The sequence below is a fragment of the Triticum urartu genome, chromosome 7A (genome assembly GCF_056163025.1).
Source record: "Triticum urartu cultivar PI428250 chromosome 7A, HENAU_Tu73, whole genome shotgun sequence".
In the NCBI taxonomy this organism is placed as follows: Eukaryota; Viridiplantae; Streptophyta; class Magnoliopsida; order Poales; family Poaceae; genus Triticum; species Triticum urartu.
The window spans coordinates 473,832,242-473,843,968 of NC_141879.1; the positions used below are offsets into that span (position 1 = coordinate 473,832,242).

General features: G+C 50.7%; 1 long non-coding RNA gene across 1 annotated transcript; it reads right to left on the reverse strand.

Annotated features, from left to right (window-relative positions):
• Window positions 1-2,894: 2,894 nt before the first annotated feature.
• On the reverse strand, window positions 2,895-6,321 carry LOC147960016 (uncharacterized). The gene is made up of 3 exons (XR_015611097.1): window positions 6,019-6,321; window positions 4,836-4,904; window positions 2,895-3,199 (listed from the first exon to the last, which is right to left on the reverse strand). It is a non-coding gene; the product is annotated as an uncharacterized LOC147960016 (long non-coding RNA).
• Between the last annotated feature and the right edge of the window lie 5,406 nt (window positions 6,322-11,727).

Below are 11,727 nucleotides of genomic sequence, written 5' to 3' on the forward strand. Positions count from 1 at the left end.
GGTTTCGATCCTGTGGAACTGTGGGTTATGGGCCCACCATGTGGGTTAAAAGAAGGAAAGGCGCTATTCATTTTGCACAGTCATGATAGCAAGGCATGTTAGAGGGTAGCCTGCCAGTTATGTCAGCAACAATCGTCGATACCAAGGGCGAGGGACGAAGAGAACCATTCTCCTGCTCGTTGAACGAGGCGGACCAATAGGCAAAGTTCTCGTCCATCGGTGGTTACCGGAATGTCGTCCACAATAGTAACAGGGTCTTACCTACAGATGTACACCGAGGTGTTTACATAAGCAGGGAAATATTACTGCTTATATCATACAGATCACAAGACAGATTATACAAAACAATGGAAGGGAAAAAAGTGATTATCGGATTAAACACTCCAATGGAAAGGAAAATGTGTTTAAACACAAGTATTAGGAGTATATCCTTCCCAAGGGGAAGCGGAGCAGGATATACATGATATGACAGCAAGTTCAAAAGCATTTAGTTAAAGGGGGTGAGGAAAGAATCATGATATTACCCATACAACAGTGTTTGGATAATAGATCAAGAAAATATAGTATCGTACTTCAAATGTTCTTCTTGGAGATCGGATTACCACAGACATGCTCCGAGATAGCATTGACATGGTTTCAAGCAAAGGTCAGACTTTGGATACACCAAGGATCCATCGGAAACAACTTAGAAAATAAGTCATACAATTTTAGTAGTGAAAAGATAAGGGTATGGCCGACGGGCTCAGCCACAATCCATCAACATGACAAAAAGGATGTATTTCCAAAATTATATGAACAAGTTTGTGTTGGGGGAAGACAAGAATGTTGTTGGTGCTGACACTAATCATCGAGAGGCAAGGATGGTATTTCTAGCCATGAATTCAATCAATATCCTGGAAGAGCTCAGAATGTTGATGATGATCACGACACATTTGTCGAGAGATTTCATGAAGATGTAATCAATTGGCAACGACATCAAGTCAAGGGAATGATAAAGCGAAAGGTTATTGGAACCACGGGTACGACACAAACTCGAAATCAAGCTTGTTGTTCAAAGCGAAACGATATGACGAGGAAGATCGACGTAAGCTTAGCTTATCGTTGGAAGTTGCTCCGGGCATAAGGACCAGGTAGCACAGTTAAAAAGTTGACAAGATAAAAATTATAGCCGATCAGGCTAGGAATGATGTGATGGGGCATAAAGCTTCCCAGTATCAAGTACTAGGTGCAATGCTAGAAGGTATATCGGAGTAGAGGTTGGACGGGGGAAATGAGTTGTAGAGGATAAGTAATTTAACTTACCCAGTAAATGGGATCAAGGAGGAAATATGGTCGGGACCATAAATGCAAGGGATCCAATTTACGATACCGGAAGAATTATTCAAAAGATTAAATATCCTTGCAAGAAGCTTTCATGATAAGTTACACACCATGTCCGTGTGCATGAACACAAAGGTTCAGGGTCGACTCCCACTTCTACAATGCATAACCTTTCATTTTACTTCTCGCTCTTGATGAAGTTGTAGTATTGAAAGTATATCGGACGAAAAGCCAGTAGAGTATAATCCGCATAACTTTCGAGTTCGCACAGATTAGGGAAGGCATAGGTTCAACCCATCGGGGCATCTTAGGAACATATATCATAATTTTCGAGAATAAATAACACAAGCTCGGTAGTAGAGCATGCTTGAGAAAGCGGAGGATACAATTTACCAAAAGCATTATGTATCCGAGGAAAGGCTCACAAGCTTATTGAATATGAAGGACGTTGTCGGATAAAATCCGAAAAAGGGGTCTGGTGGTCCACAAGGGATCTGATGTGAGCATCAATATTCAACCAGAGGAAGAAAGAATGCAAAGAGATCAGATTATAGAAACAACTGACTAACTCAAAGCTCAATTGCAAAGGAATTATGAATTCCATGACAAGGGATCAGAAGCAATGCTCTGATTAGGGATGGATAGGTAGAAAAGCCTTAGGGGTACAATCGATGGCGATTTGATTGATCGAGATTCAGCACATGTTAAAATGACGTCTGAGCCGGAAGGATGAATTCTAGGACCTGATTGAGGGTTGCGAGCATTCGCAACATATTGTATCAACGGACTCAAAATGATAATGACAAAGGCTGACAATAAGATTACTAGACTTATGGTATTAACCATAATGCAAGCAAGCAGGAAATTTAAGAACAATAGGCTTTTGAGGATTTTCACAAGAACGAATGGTATTACGAAGAATTTTGTGAAGTACATGAATCAACTGAGGGTGAGCGGATACTCGGTAGGTGCACAAAGTTATCCGTAGGGGTATTCAGGTGACAAGGAACTACAAGGCAGTAAGCTCAAAGGATTCTCGGAACAAAGGATAGCCGTTCAGGGCATCTTGTAATAACAAGAACAACAAGGAATGTTTGTATGAATGACAAGGGTATGTAGTTATCCATAAGGATATATCGGTGGTAGGGAACTACAAAGAAGTGGGCACGGGGTCTCGGGACTCATCGAGGAGTATCTTCAGAGTCTTCTGATGAAATAGTCGGTCATCTGTGGTGAAGGGCTCTCCGGGATGAAGTGGTTACGAGAACCTAGTGTTAGAGTTAGCTAAATTATTTAACCCGAATAGAAGAGAGATCAGAGTCCCAGAGTATAGACGAGGAATAAAAGATAGTAATACCACCCATATGGGGACGTGGGCCCGTAAGACACACAGCCAATGTTAGTAAAAGTTTTTCAGTGACTAGACTCAACTTCGGCCAAGGAGTTAGAAAGGGGGCAACCTATAGGCAGTCGGCTCTGATACCAACTTGTGACGCCCTCGATTCAATCATACACTAATCATACACGCAAATGTGTACGATCAAGATCAAGGACTCACGGGAAGATATCACAACACAACTCTAGACACAAATTAAAATAATACAAGCTTTATATTACAAGCCAGGGGCCTCGAGGGCTCGAATACATAAGCTCGAAAACACAAGATTCAGCGGAAGCAACAATATCTGAGTACAGACATGAGTTAGACAAGTTTGCCTTAAGAAGGCTAGCACAAAAGCAACAACGATCGAAAAGGCAAGGCCTCCTGCCTGGGAGCCTCCTAATTACTCCTAGTCGTCTGCGGTCTTCACGTAGTAGTAGGCATCCTCCGGGTAGTAGTAGTCATCAGTGGCGTCGTCTGGCTTCTGGGATCCGTCATCTGGTCGCAACAATCGGGTATGGGGGAAAAGAAGTAGCAAAGCAACCGTGAGTACTCATCCAAAGTACTCGCAAGACTTACATCAGATCTAAACTAAGTATGCATCTGTATCAGAGGAATGGGTTGTATCTGTGGACTAAACTGCAGAATGCCAGAAGGGAAGGGGAAAGCCTAGCCTATCGAAGACTAGCATCTTCTGGAAACCACCATCTTGCAGCAACAGGAGGGAGTAGAGTAGCATAAAGTAAAGTAGTAGAAGTGTTATCAACCTCGGCCAGAGATCCTTTCTCGACTCCCTGCGAGAAAGCAATCCCAGAGCCATACTATCCAGTTATCATCTCATATCCAAGTCTCATCACAATCCATTTCTCATCACAAGTATCCAGTTCTAGTTGTATCGATCGGGATACAACTCCAAGTGTCCGTTACCGTAGGATAGGCTATCGACAGATGTTTTCTTCCCTGCAGGGGTGCACCAACTTACCCACCACGCTCGATTAACTCCGGCCAGACACACTTTCCTGGGTCATGCCCGGCCTCCGCCAAACAATACGCCGCAACCCGACCTATCCTTAATAGAGAGGTCAGCACGCCGGACTAAACCTATGCCCCCAGGGGTCATGGGCCATCTCCCCGGGAACTCCTGCACGTTGCGTGGGCGGCTGGTGAGCAGACCTAGCTACCTCCTTCAGAAAGGTAGGTGCTTACTAGTCCAACCCGGCGCGCGCCGCTCAGTCGCTGACGTCTATTAAGCTTCGGCTGATGTATACGACGCAGAACGCCCATACTATGCCCACGTGATGGTTAGTGCTATCAGGCCAGAGGCCCCTCGGATCAAATATCCAAATCGTAGTGGATTAGGAACGCACAATAACGAGCAGAGACTCACGATCGATGTGACCCCGTCGCCCCGTCTCGAGTACTTGCGACAAGGGCTAAGAATGCCCTGCCACGCCTCGTAAGTATCTCGTGGGCACCTTCCAGGTCAACCCGACTCCACATCACTCGCTATTAAGCTCGCGCGGGTACCCCTTAGGGCCTACCCGTCTTTAGTAACATGGTTCAGTTGTAAAGTCATAGTAACCATAGTAACTGTGTGTCTAACACCAAGGGGAAAACTAGAGGAATCACCCTCGGTGAATTCCACTCGATGTAATCATCAAGGTGAACGTAAGAGGATTCACCCTCGAGGTTCACACTTGAGGGGTTGCACGACAGAGCCGTATCGAAAGTAGTTAAGGAGGAAATCACCCTCGATGATCACGACCGAATAGCTACACTACAGAGATCTCATCATGAGTGATGTATGAGGTTCGCCCTCGGCACTCGATAGTAACTCTGTAGTGTCGTACAACTAGGGGGTGATGTGCGGTGTCGGGGCCTGGACGTCGATCACGTTGATCGAGTCATCAAACATAAAGCGAGGCAACTGGGACAAGGTGCGGTCACTAATGGATCTCTAAGCAACCTATAGTAAGCAGTTTAGGATAAGCAGATAAGGTATGAAAGCAGGTAACAACAACAGGCTATGCATCAGAGTAGGATCATACAGAAAGCAGTAGCAGTTCTAATGCAAGCATGAGAGGAAAAGAAATGGGCGATATCAGAATGCTCAAGGGGGGGGGGGGTTGCTTGCCTGGTTGCTCAGACAAGGAGGGGTCGTCGGTGACATAGTCGATCACAGCGGCATCATCGGTCTCGGGGTCTACCAAAGAGAAGAGGGGGAAGAAACAGTAAATACAGAGCAAACAATGCATCACAAGGCATAACATGACGACGGGCAGAGCAAGGGTTGCCCTAACGTAGTACTACACGTTGCAGATGGAGGGGATAAACATCCGAGGATGAATTCCCGGCGCTAGGCGGATTCCGAACAGATGAAACGGAGGGGGACGGTGGCAGTTTGCTATGCTAGGGACGTGTGGCGGACGAACGGGTTACGTATCCGGGTTCGCCTCGTCGTCCTGAGCAACTTTCATGTACAAAGTTTTTCGATCCGAGCTACGGTTTATTTAATATGATTTTCTAAAGTTTTAATTAATTCTAGAATTTAATTATTCATTTCAACATTATCTAGAATAGTAAAATATGATGTCAGCATGACATCATGCTGACGTCAGCAGTCAACTGTGCGTGTGGGTCCCGCATGTCATACACTGTTTAGTTTAATTAGGGTTTAGTTAATTAATTATTGTTTAATTAAATTAACTAATTAATTAGATTAATTTAAACAGGATTAATTAACTTACTAATTAATTAATCAATATTTTTATTAATTACATTTTCATTTCTTTTTAATTTTCATTTTAGGGGGTGTGGGGCCCCTACGTCAGTGGCCCAGGGGCATCGGGCCCCACCCGGCAGTGGCCCAGGAGGCAACCGGGCGAAATGGGTGCGGGCGCCCGCCCGCATGGCCTCGGGCGTGAGGGTGCTGGAGCCGGGCGGGGTGGACCCAGGCGACGGCGTGGCCACCGCGGGGCTCGCCGGCCGGCCGCGGCAGGCGGTCGTAGGGGCAGCCGCGGTGTGGGGCAGCAGGCGGCGGAGCCCGAGCGGTGGCAGCGGAAGGTCTGCACGGGCGGCGACGCTGGCGGAGCAGAGCCGCGGGGCGGGGCTCGGACGCGCGAGCAGGGGAGGTCCGGCGCGGCTGCGGGCAGCGCCGGTCGCGGCGGCGGCGGTGATGGCCGCGAGCGGTGCAACGGGTGCGCGGTCAGGGCGCGGCGAGCACGCGCTCGCCGCGAGCGCGGGCGCGAGACGTAGAGGGCGCGGTGATGGCATTTAGCCGACGCCGACGCGGAACGAGGGGGGAAAGGAGGGCTCACCCCCCTTGCAGGGGTACGGCGGCAGGCGCAATGGCACCGGTGGGGAGGAGGACGGTAACGTTTCGGCGACGGGGATGAAGGCGATTTGGCGACGGGGTTGGCGCGTCGAGGTGGCGAGGGCGTCCAGCGAGGCGGGGCTCCGTGGAGGCGAGGCGTCGGCGGCGGGGCGGCGCGGTCGCTGTGGCGGCAAACGGCGCACTACGGCGAGGGCGAAGGGGTCGGGGCGCGCCAGGGTCGCAGGGCCGGCGGAGGCCGCTGCCCCCGATCTGGATCGGGGGAGGGACAGAGGGAGCAAGAGACGTGGGGGGGGGGGGGGGGGGGGGGGGTGGTTACGGGCTAGGGTTTGCGGGTTAGGGTTTGCGGGTGGTGGGGGATAAGGGAGGCGGCTGGGCCGGCCAGCTGGGTTGGGCCGGCTTGGGTGGGCCAAGGCCCAAGGAAGGCAGGGGGCGCGCGCTCTCTCTCTCACCTCTTCTTTTACTTTTTTTTAAAAAACAACTTTTCTATTTTCTTTTATTTTCAGAAAGCAAAATAGTTTTATAAAAAACTAATCTTGCACCTAAAATACCATTTTAACTTAGGCCACTGCTATAATTAACTTGGCACAAAATTAAAGTAGTTTAGTATTTTTACCAATTAGAAAGGCAATAAAATTATCGACTAGAACTTTGTTTTATTTAGTTTAGGGCAGTGAAACACCTTATAAAAATGTTGATTCACCATCAATAGTAACCAATGATTATTTGCCACAAGAAGAACATTTTGGCTCTCATGTTTGTGAAATTTTGAATTTCACTTAATAATTGAATTTGAATTCAAGTGAAATTTGAAATGAGATAGGATCAAAGATGATCATGCATTGTTTAGCCAAAAAGATTAGATTAAACCCAGGGGTTACTGTAGCATGATACTCGGGATGTTACAACCTTGTACTCTAAGTAGATCATGTATATATATATATATATATATATATATATATATATATATATATATATATATATATATATATATATATATATATATATATATGCCCACGAGGCTCAAGCAATACATAAAACTATTCCACCAATCCCTCTCTCCCTTCTAACATGGTATCTATCGCAAGTCGATCCTAAACCCTAGCCGCCGCCGCTTCCATACCCGCGCGTCGCCTCTGAGGCGGTCGGCCTCCATGACCGCCGCCGGGGGCCACGCCGCCCGTATCTAGGGTTCGTCCGCCGGTCGTGTTGACCGGCTGCCCTAGAGAGTCTTTTTCCCGATCTCTTGATCCGGGTTTTTCGCTTTCTCGCCGGTCATTTTGATCGGCGTTTTTCCTTTTTGGTTTTCCGATCTATTCTTGATCGGTTTGCGTCGCCCGTCGCCGCCGTCGATCCCCATGCGCATCTACTCCGATCCCGGCGCGACCAGTCGGCCTCTCCTCCGACCCAGCGGCCACGCGCGCCGAGGCGGCCCGTCAGGGCCAGCCGCCGTTCGCGTGTCGGTCCGCCCATCGCCCTGCACCAGCCGTCACCGCCCTGCTCCGACCGGGACACCTGCATCGCCCCGACCCGGAGGCCTCACGCCATGCGACGGCCAACATAGCCGTCGCTCGCGCGCCGACCCGCCCATCGATTCACATCACTCGCCTCCGCCGCGTCTACACGGCGGCCCGGCAGTCTACCTCGCCGGCCTCGCCTTCGGTTGCGTCGGGACGGCTGCGTCGGCTGCCTCAACTCGGGCGCTGCTGCTCCGTTGGTCGCTCGGGCCTCACTGCCTGGGTGTCGGCGTTGGTTTGGCAGCCCGGGTGCTGGTGCTGACAACCTCGTCCGCACGACGTCCCACGCCGTCCGTCGTCGCCGGCTTCATCTCGGACTCCGCCGCCACCACGCCTCCACCGAGCGGCGTCCTCGACCTCGCGCGTGATCGGCTTGATCACCTGCTCGCCGCCGCTCGCCGCCTCATCTATGCCACACGACCGACCTAGCCCGTCGGTTACGCGCGCCTCCGCAGGTCCCGTGAAGATCGTCCTCGAGTTTGGCGCGCCTCTCCACCGATCAAGCATCGGGCTGCCGCTGCGTCGCCCCATCGGGCCACAGCACCGCCGCCCCGTGGTTCCCCTCGCGGCTGCATCAACTCGTGCATCGCCGCTGCATTGTCCCTTCGGGCCGTAGTGTCGCGATACGCGGTCCCCAACGCCGCCCCGAGGCCGTCCCTGCGGTTGCACCGACTCGCGAACCGCCGTTTGTGTCGCCCCTTGGGGCCGTAGAGTTGCGGCCCGCGGTCCCAGCCGCCGCCCCGAGGTCTTCCACCGTCGCCCCGACCCGCCTGCCCCGTCGTTGCGTCGCCCCTTTGGGCCGTAGCGCCGTGGCTCGCGGTCCACTCTGCGGTCACCGTGCGTCGACCTTCTGTGGTATGCGCCGCGCCGTCTCCCTTGGCGCAGGAACGTCACCGTCCGTGCCGGTCTTCGTCACGCTGCCAGGGTTCTTCGCCTACTTCGAGCACCGCCGCCGCACTCCTAACTTAGCCGCCGCTGCTCTTCCTTGGCCGTCGTCGCCGCTACCTTTGTAGCCGTCGCCGCCCGTCCACCCCCTTCATCTTCGTCCAAGCACCAGCCCGTCGCCAGCGTCGCCGTCATCTATCCTGCCCACTTCGTCTACTTCGACCATCGTTGGTGACATCGGCCCCGCGTCGATGGACGCCGCAATCGTCGTCGAGTTCTTCTCTGCTGACCCCTCCGACTTCTCCGACATGGCGTACAGCTCGTGCAGGTCCCTCGTCTACGCATGCCCGGTGTTGGCAACACTGATGTGTGCCTTCGGCCCTGTTTGGTTCAGCTGTGGATTTCTAAAAGTAGCTGTGAAAAATCTGCTGTGGAAAAACAGCTGTGGAAAATCTGATGTGAAAAGATGTAGGTCATTTGGCAAACCAGCTGATACAGCTTTTTCAGATTTTGGCCCGCAGCGGAATCAGATTTTGGGAAGCACGTCCTGGGCTGCTTCCGCTTTTGCTTTAGATTTTGGCAGCGGATTTCTGGAATCGGATTCTGCTGGGTTCGCTCTTTGGTTCCGATTCTGCTGCGCGGCAACGGAATCCTTTGATAAAAGCTGAACCAAACAGGGCCTTCATCCACGACGTGTCTCTGGCCCTGGCAAGCCTGGTCGGCACTTCGTCAACTTCGTTTTTGTCCGTCTACGCATGCCCAGTGCTGGCAACACCGGTGCGTGCCTTCGTCCATGATGTGTCCCCGGGCTTGGCAAACCCGCCGCGACGCGTCGTCAACCACATCTTCTTCCCGGCGCATCACTACTTCGACACCACTGCGCCCATGACTAACTCGGCGCCTTCTTGCGCCCGTGGCTCCATGGCGACATCCTCGACACCGACTCCCCAACTCGAGTTGACCACAGCATTCTTCGCACGACTACCTCGACCACGGCTCCACCACCCACGCTCTCGGCTACATCGACAAATGGCACAAAGGGCTACCGCCTGCTTGAGTAACCTCGTTGGTTTCCACTCCAGCCACGACTCCGCGATGCATCGACCGTTATGACTGTGGGGGTTGTTCGTCGGCTTGCCTTCGGATTCTTCTCCAGTCTCATCGTCTGCGTCGCTACCGTTGTGACTGCGGGGGGGGGGGGGGGTGAGTAACGTGATTGTATTAGGAAACATAGGTTAGACTAGGAAATATTCTGGCTTGCCTTGTACTCCAAGTAGATCATGTACTCCTATATATATATGCCCACGAGGCTCAAGCAACACACAAAACTATTCCACAAATCCCTCTCTCCCTTCTAACAGTGAACATCAGGGCAACGACTCTGGATGGTCTTTGATTGTGCGCCTATGGCGATCTCAGGAACAATGTGAGTGACAACTGTGTGTTGGTTCGGTGGACGGGCCCTAGATGGGGCGATCTGACTTTATGTCTAGGTCGCGGCTCCTGGGGTGTTGGTGTGCGGGTGGTTGCCCTGTGTAGCTTGTGTTGCAGACATCTAGGTCATGTGGCGTCGGAACTCAGGTATGAGTGGTGGCATGTTGGGGTCACAACCTCGAAAGGTGCTATCGACGGACCGCGTCGGGTGTGGCGGAGCGGATTGATGTCTGGATGACGTCCCCGAGGCTTTTGGCAGCATTGAGGGGGCTGGTCTCGTACCGTCTGAGGTGATGAGGTTGTCTTTGGTGTTGATTGTCGACGTGTCTGAAGTTAAAAATGGTTTTCTCTCTCTGCTAGGCCATATACAATGCAGTCTAGTCAGGAGTCTGTAACACATGCCACATGAGATATTTTTCTACGTGGAGGTAAGAGAGTGAGGAGAGAGAACAAGGGTGTCTAGAATTTAACAGACGGTTGATATCCCTAAAATATCGCTACTTATCGACAGACTTTTTTCCATTGTATGCTCAGCCGTCGTTAATTTGACGCCTCCCCGTCCAACTGCCATATCCCCTGCTCAACGGTCCCTCCTAATTTTTGGGTCCTTTTTCCTTCTCTTTTTTGCTAAAATTTTGGGTCCTATAGATAGCCAGACAGTCTAATGTACAAGTTGTTTTTATGTCTATCTGTCGATAACTTGGGGTATTGCTACAGACAACTTGCGTCTGAACTAAGTGGTGGAAGGCCTGCCAGCAAGGCCGAACGGGTCTCCCCGTTGGCTCATGTCGGTGTGGTTGTCGTTTCTTGTTGCGTGCATTGCGCCGTCGGCGAGTGTGGACTTGTCCCTGTTTGGGGTGAAGGAGTTGAGCAGGCTTGGTCCTGCATGTATCTGTTTTCAACAGTTTTTCTATAACTAACCGTTCAACAATCTTCTTAATAATTAGTTAAATGAAAGAAAAACATGGCTCCACATGTTTCTGAAAAAATATTTGTGACTTTTTTGGAATGAAACGTCGTGTTTCTAAAGTGTAACCATTCAACATCGGCTGGATAAAAAGAAAAACTACAGCCGAGTAATTCCATGAGAGCTCAACGGGGAAGACATGGCAGCTGATTAGGGTCGCCCGGCGGTGACAGCCCATGCATGTTACTGATTAAGCTCCATAATATCTGCAAGTGCAGTGTTTTTTTTTTTGCGGGGACAAGTGCAAGTGCAGTGTTTATGTACTAATCACTATCGATCGTATCAAAGACTTTGTCTTCCATCATCTCCGTGTTTGTGTCTTCCATAATATGTGCGAGAGAGAGAGAGAGAGAGAGAGAGAGAGAGAGAGAGAGAGTTGACATCTCCAGGTAGAGCCAAAACAAGGCGGAGTAGCAGAATGTGATCTGTCGTGGTTTGTGTGTTCGAGGGTCAAACAGGCCGCCCGGCTGGGGAGATGGAAAAGTTGACAAAGCTTACACAGGAGATGATCGCGTACCTCGCAAGCAAATGGCATGTAATGTAATGCATGTGGACACGTACGAACTGCTATCGCGAATGGAAGAGAATTAACTGTCACGCGTATGGTCTTGCATTCTTGCTGGCTAGAGTAAGCTAGGAGCTATCGCGCGACTTTTTAGCTTGGTTACAGCTAAATGAGATGATCCATCGAATATTCGCTCTCTAATTAACTAAATGAGATGATCCATGCATGACGTATCCGCACGGGTGCACGGACGGTGCTGCTAGACTAATAACTTTGGCTGCTGCTAGCGAGCTCCCACGCCGTGCAGGCGATCCATGCATGTGCACGGTTGCACCTGCCTAGGTCGACAAATTTTGTTAATTTTAACAGCTTTGACCTTATCAATTG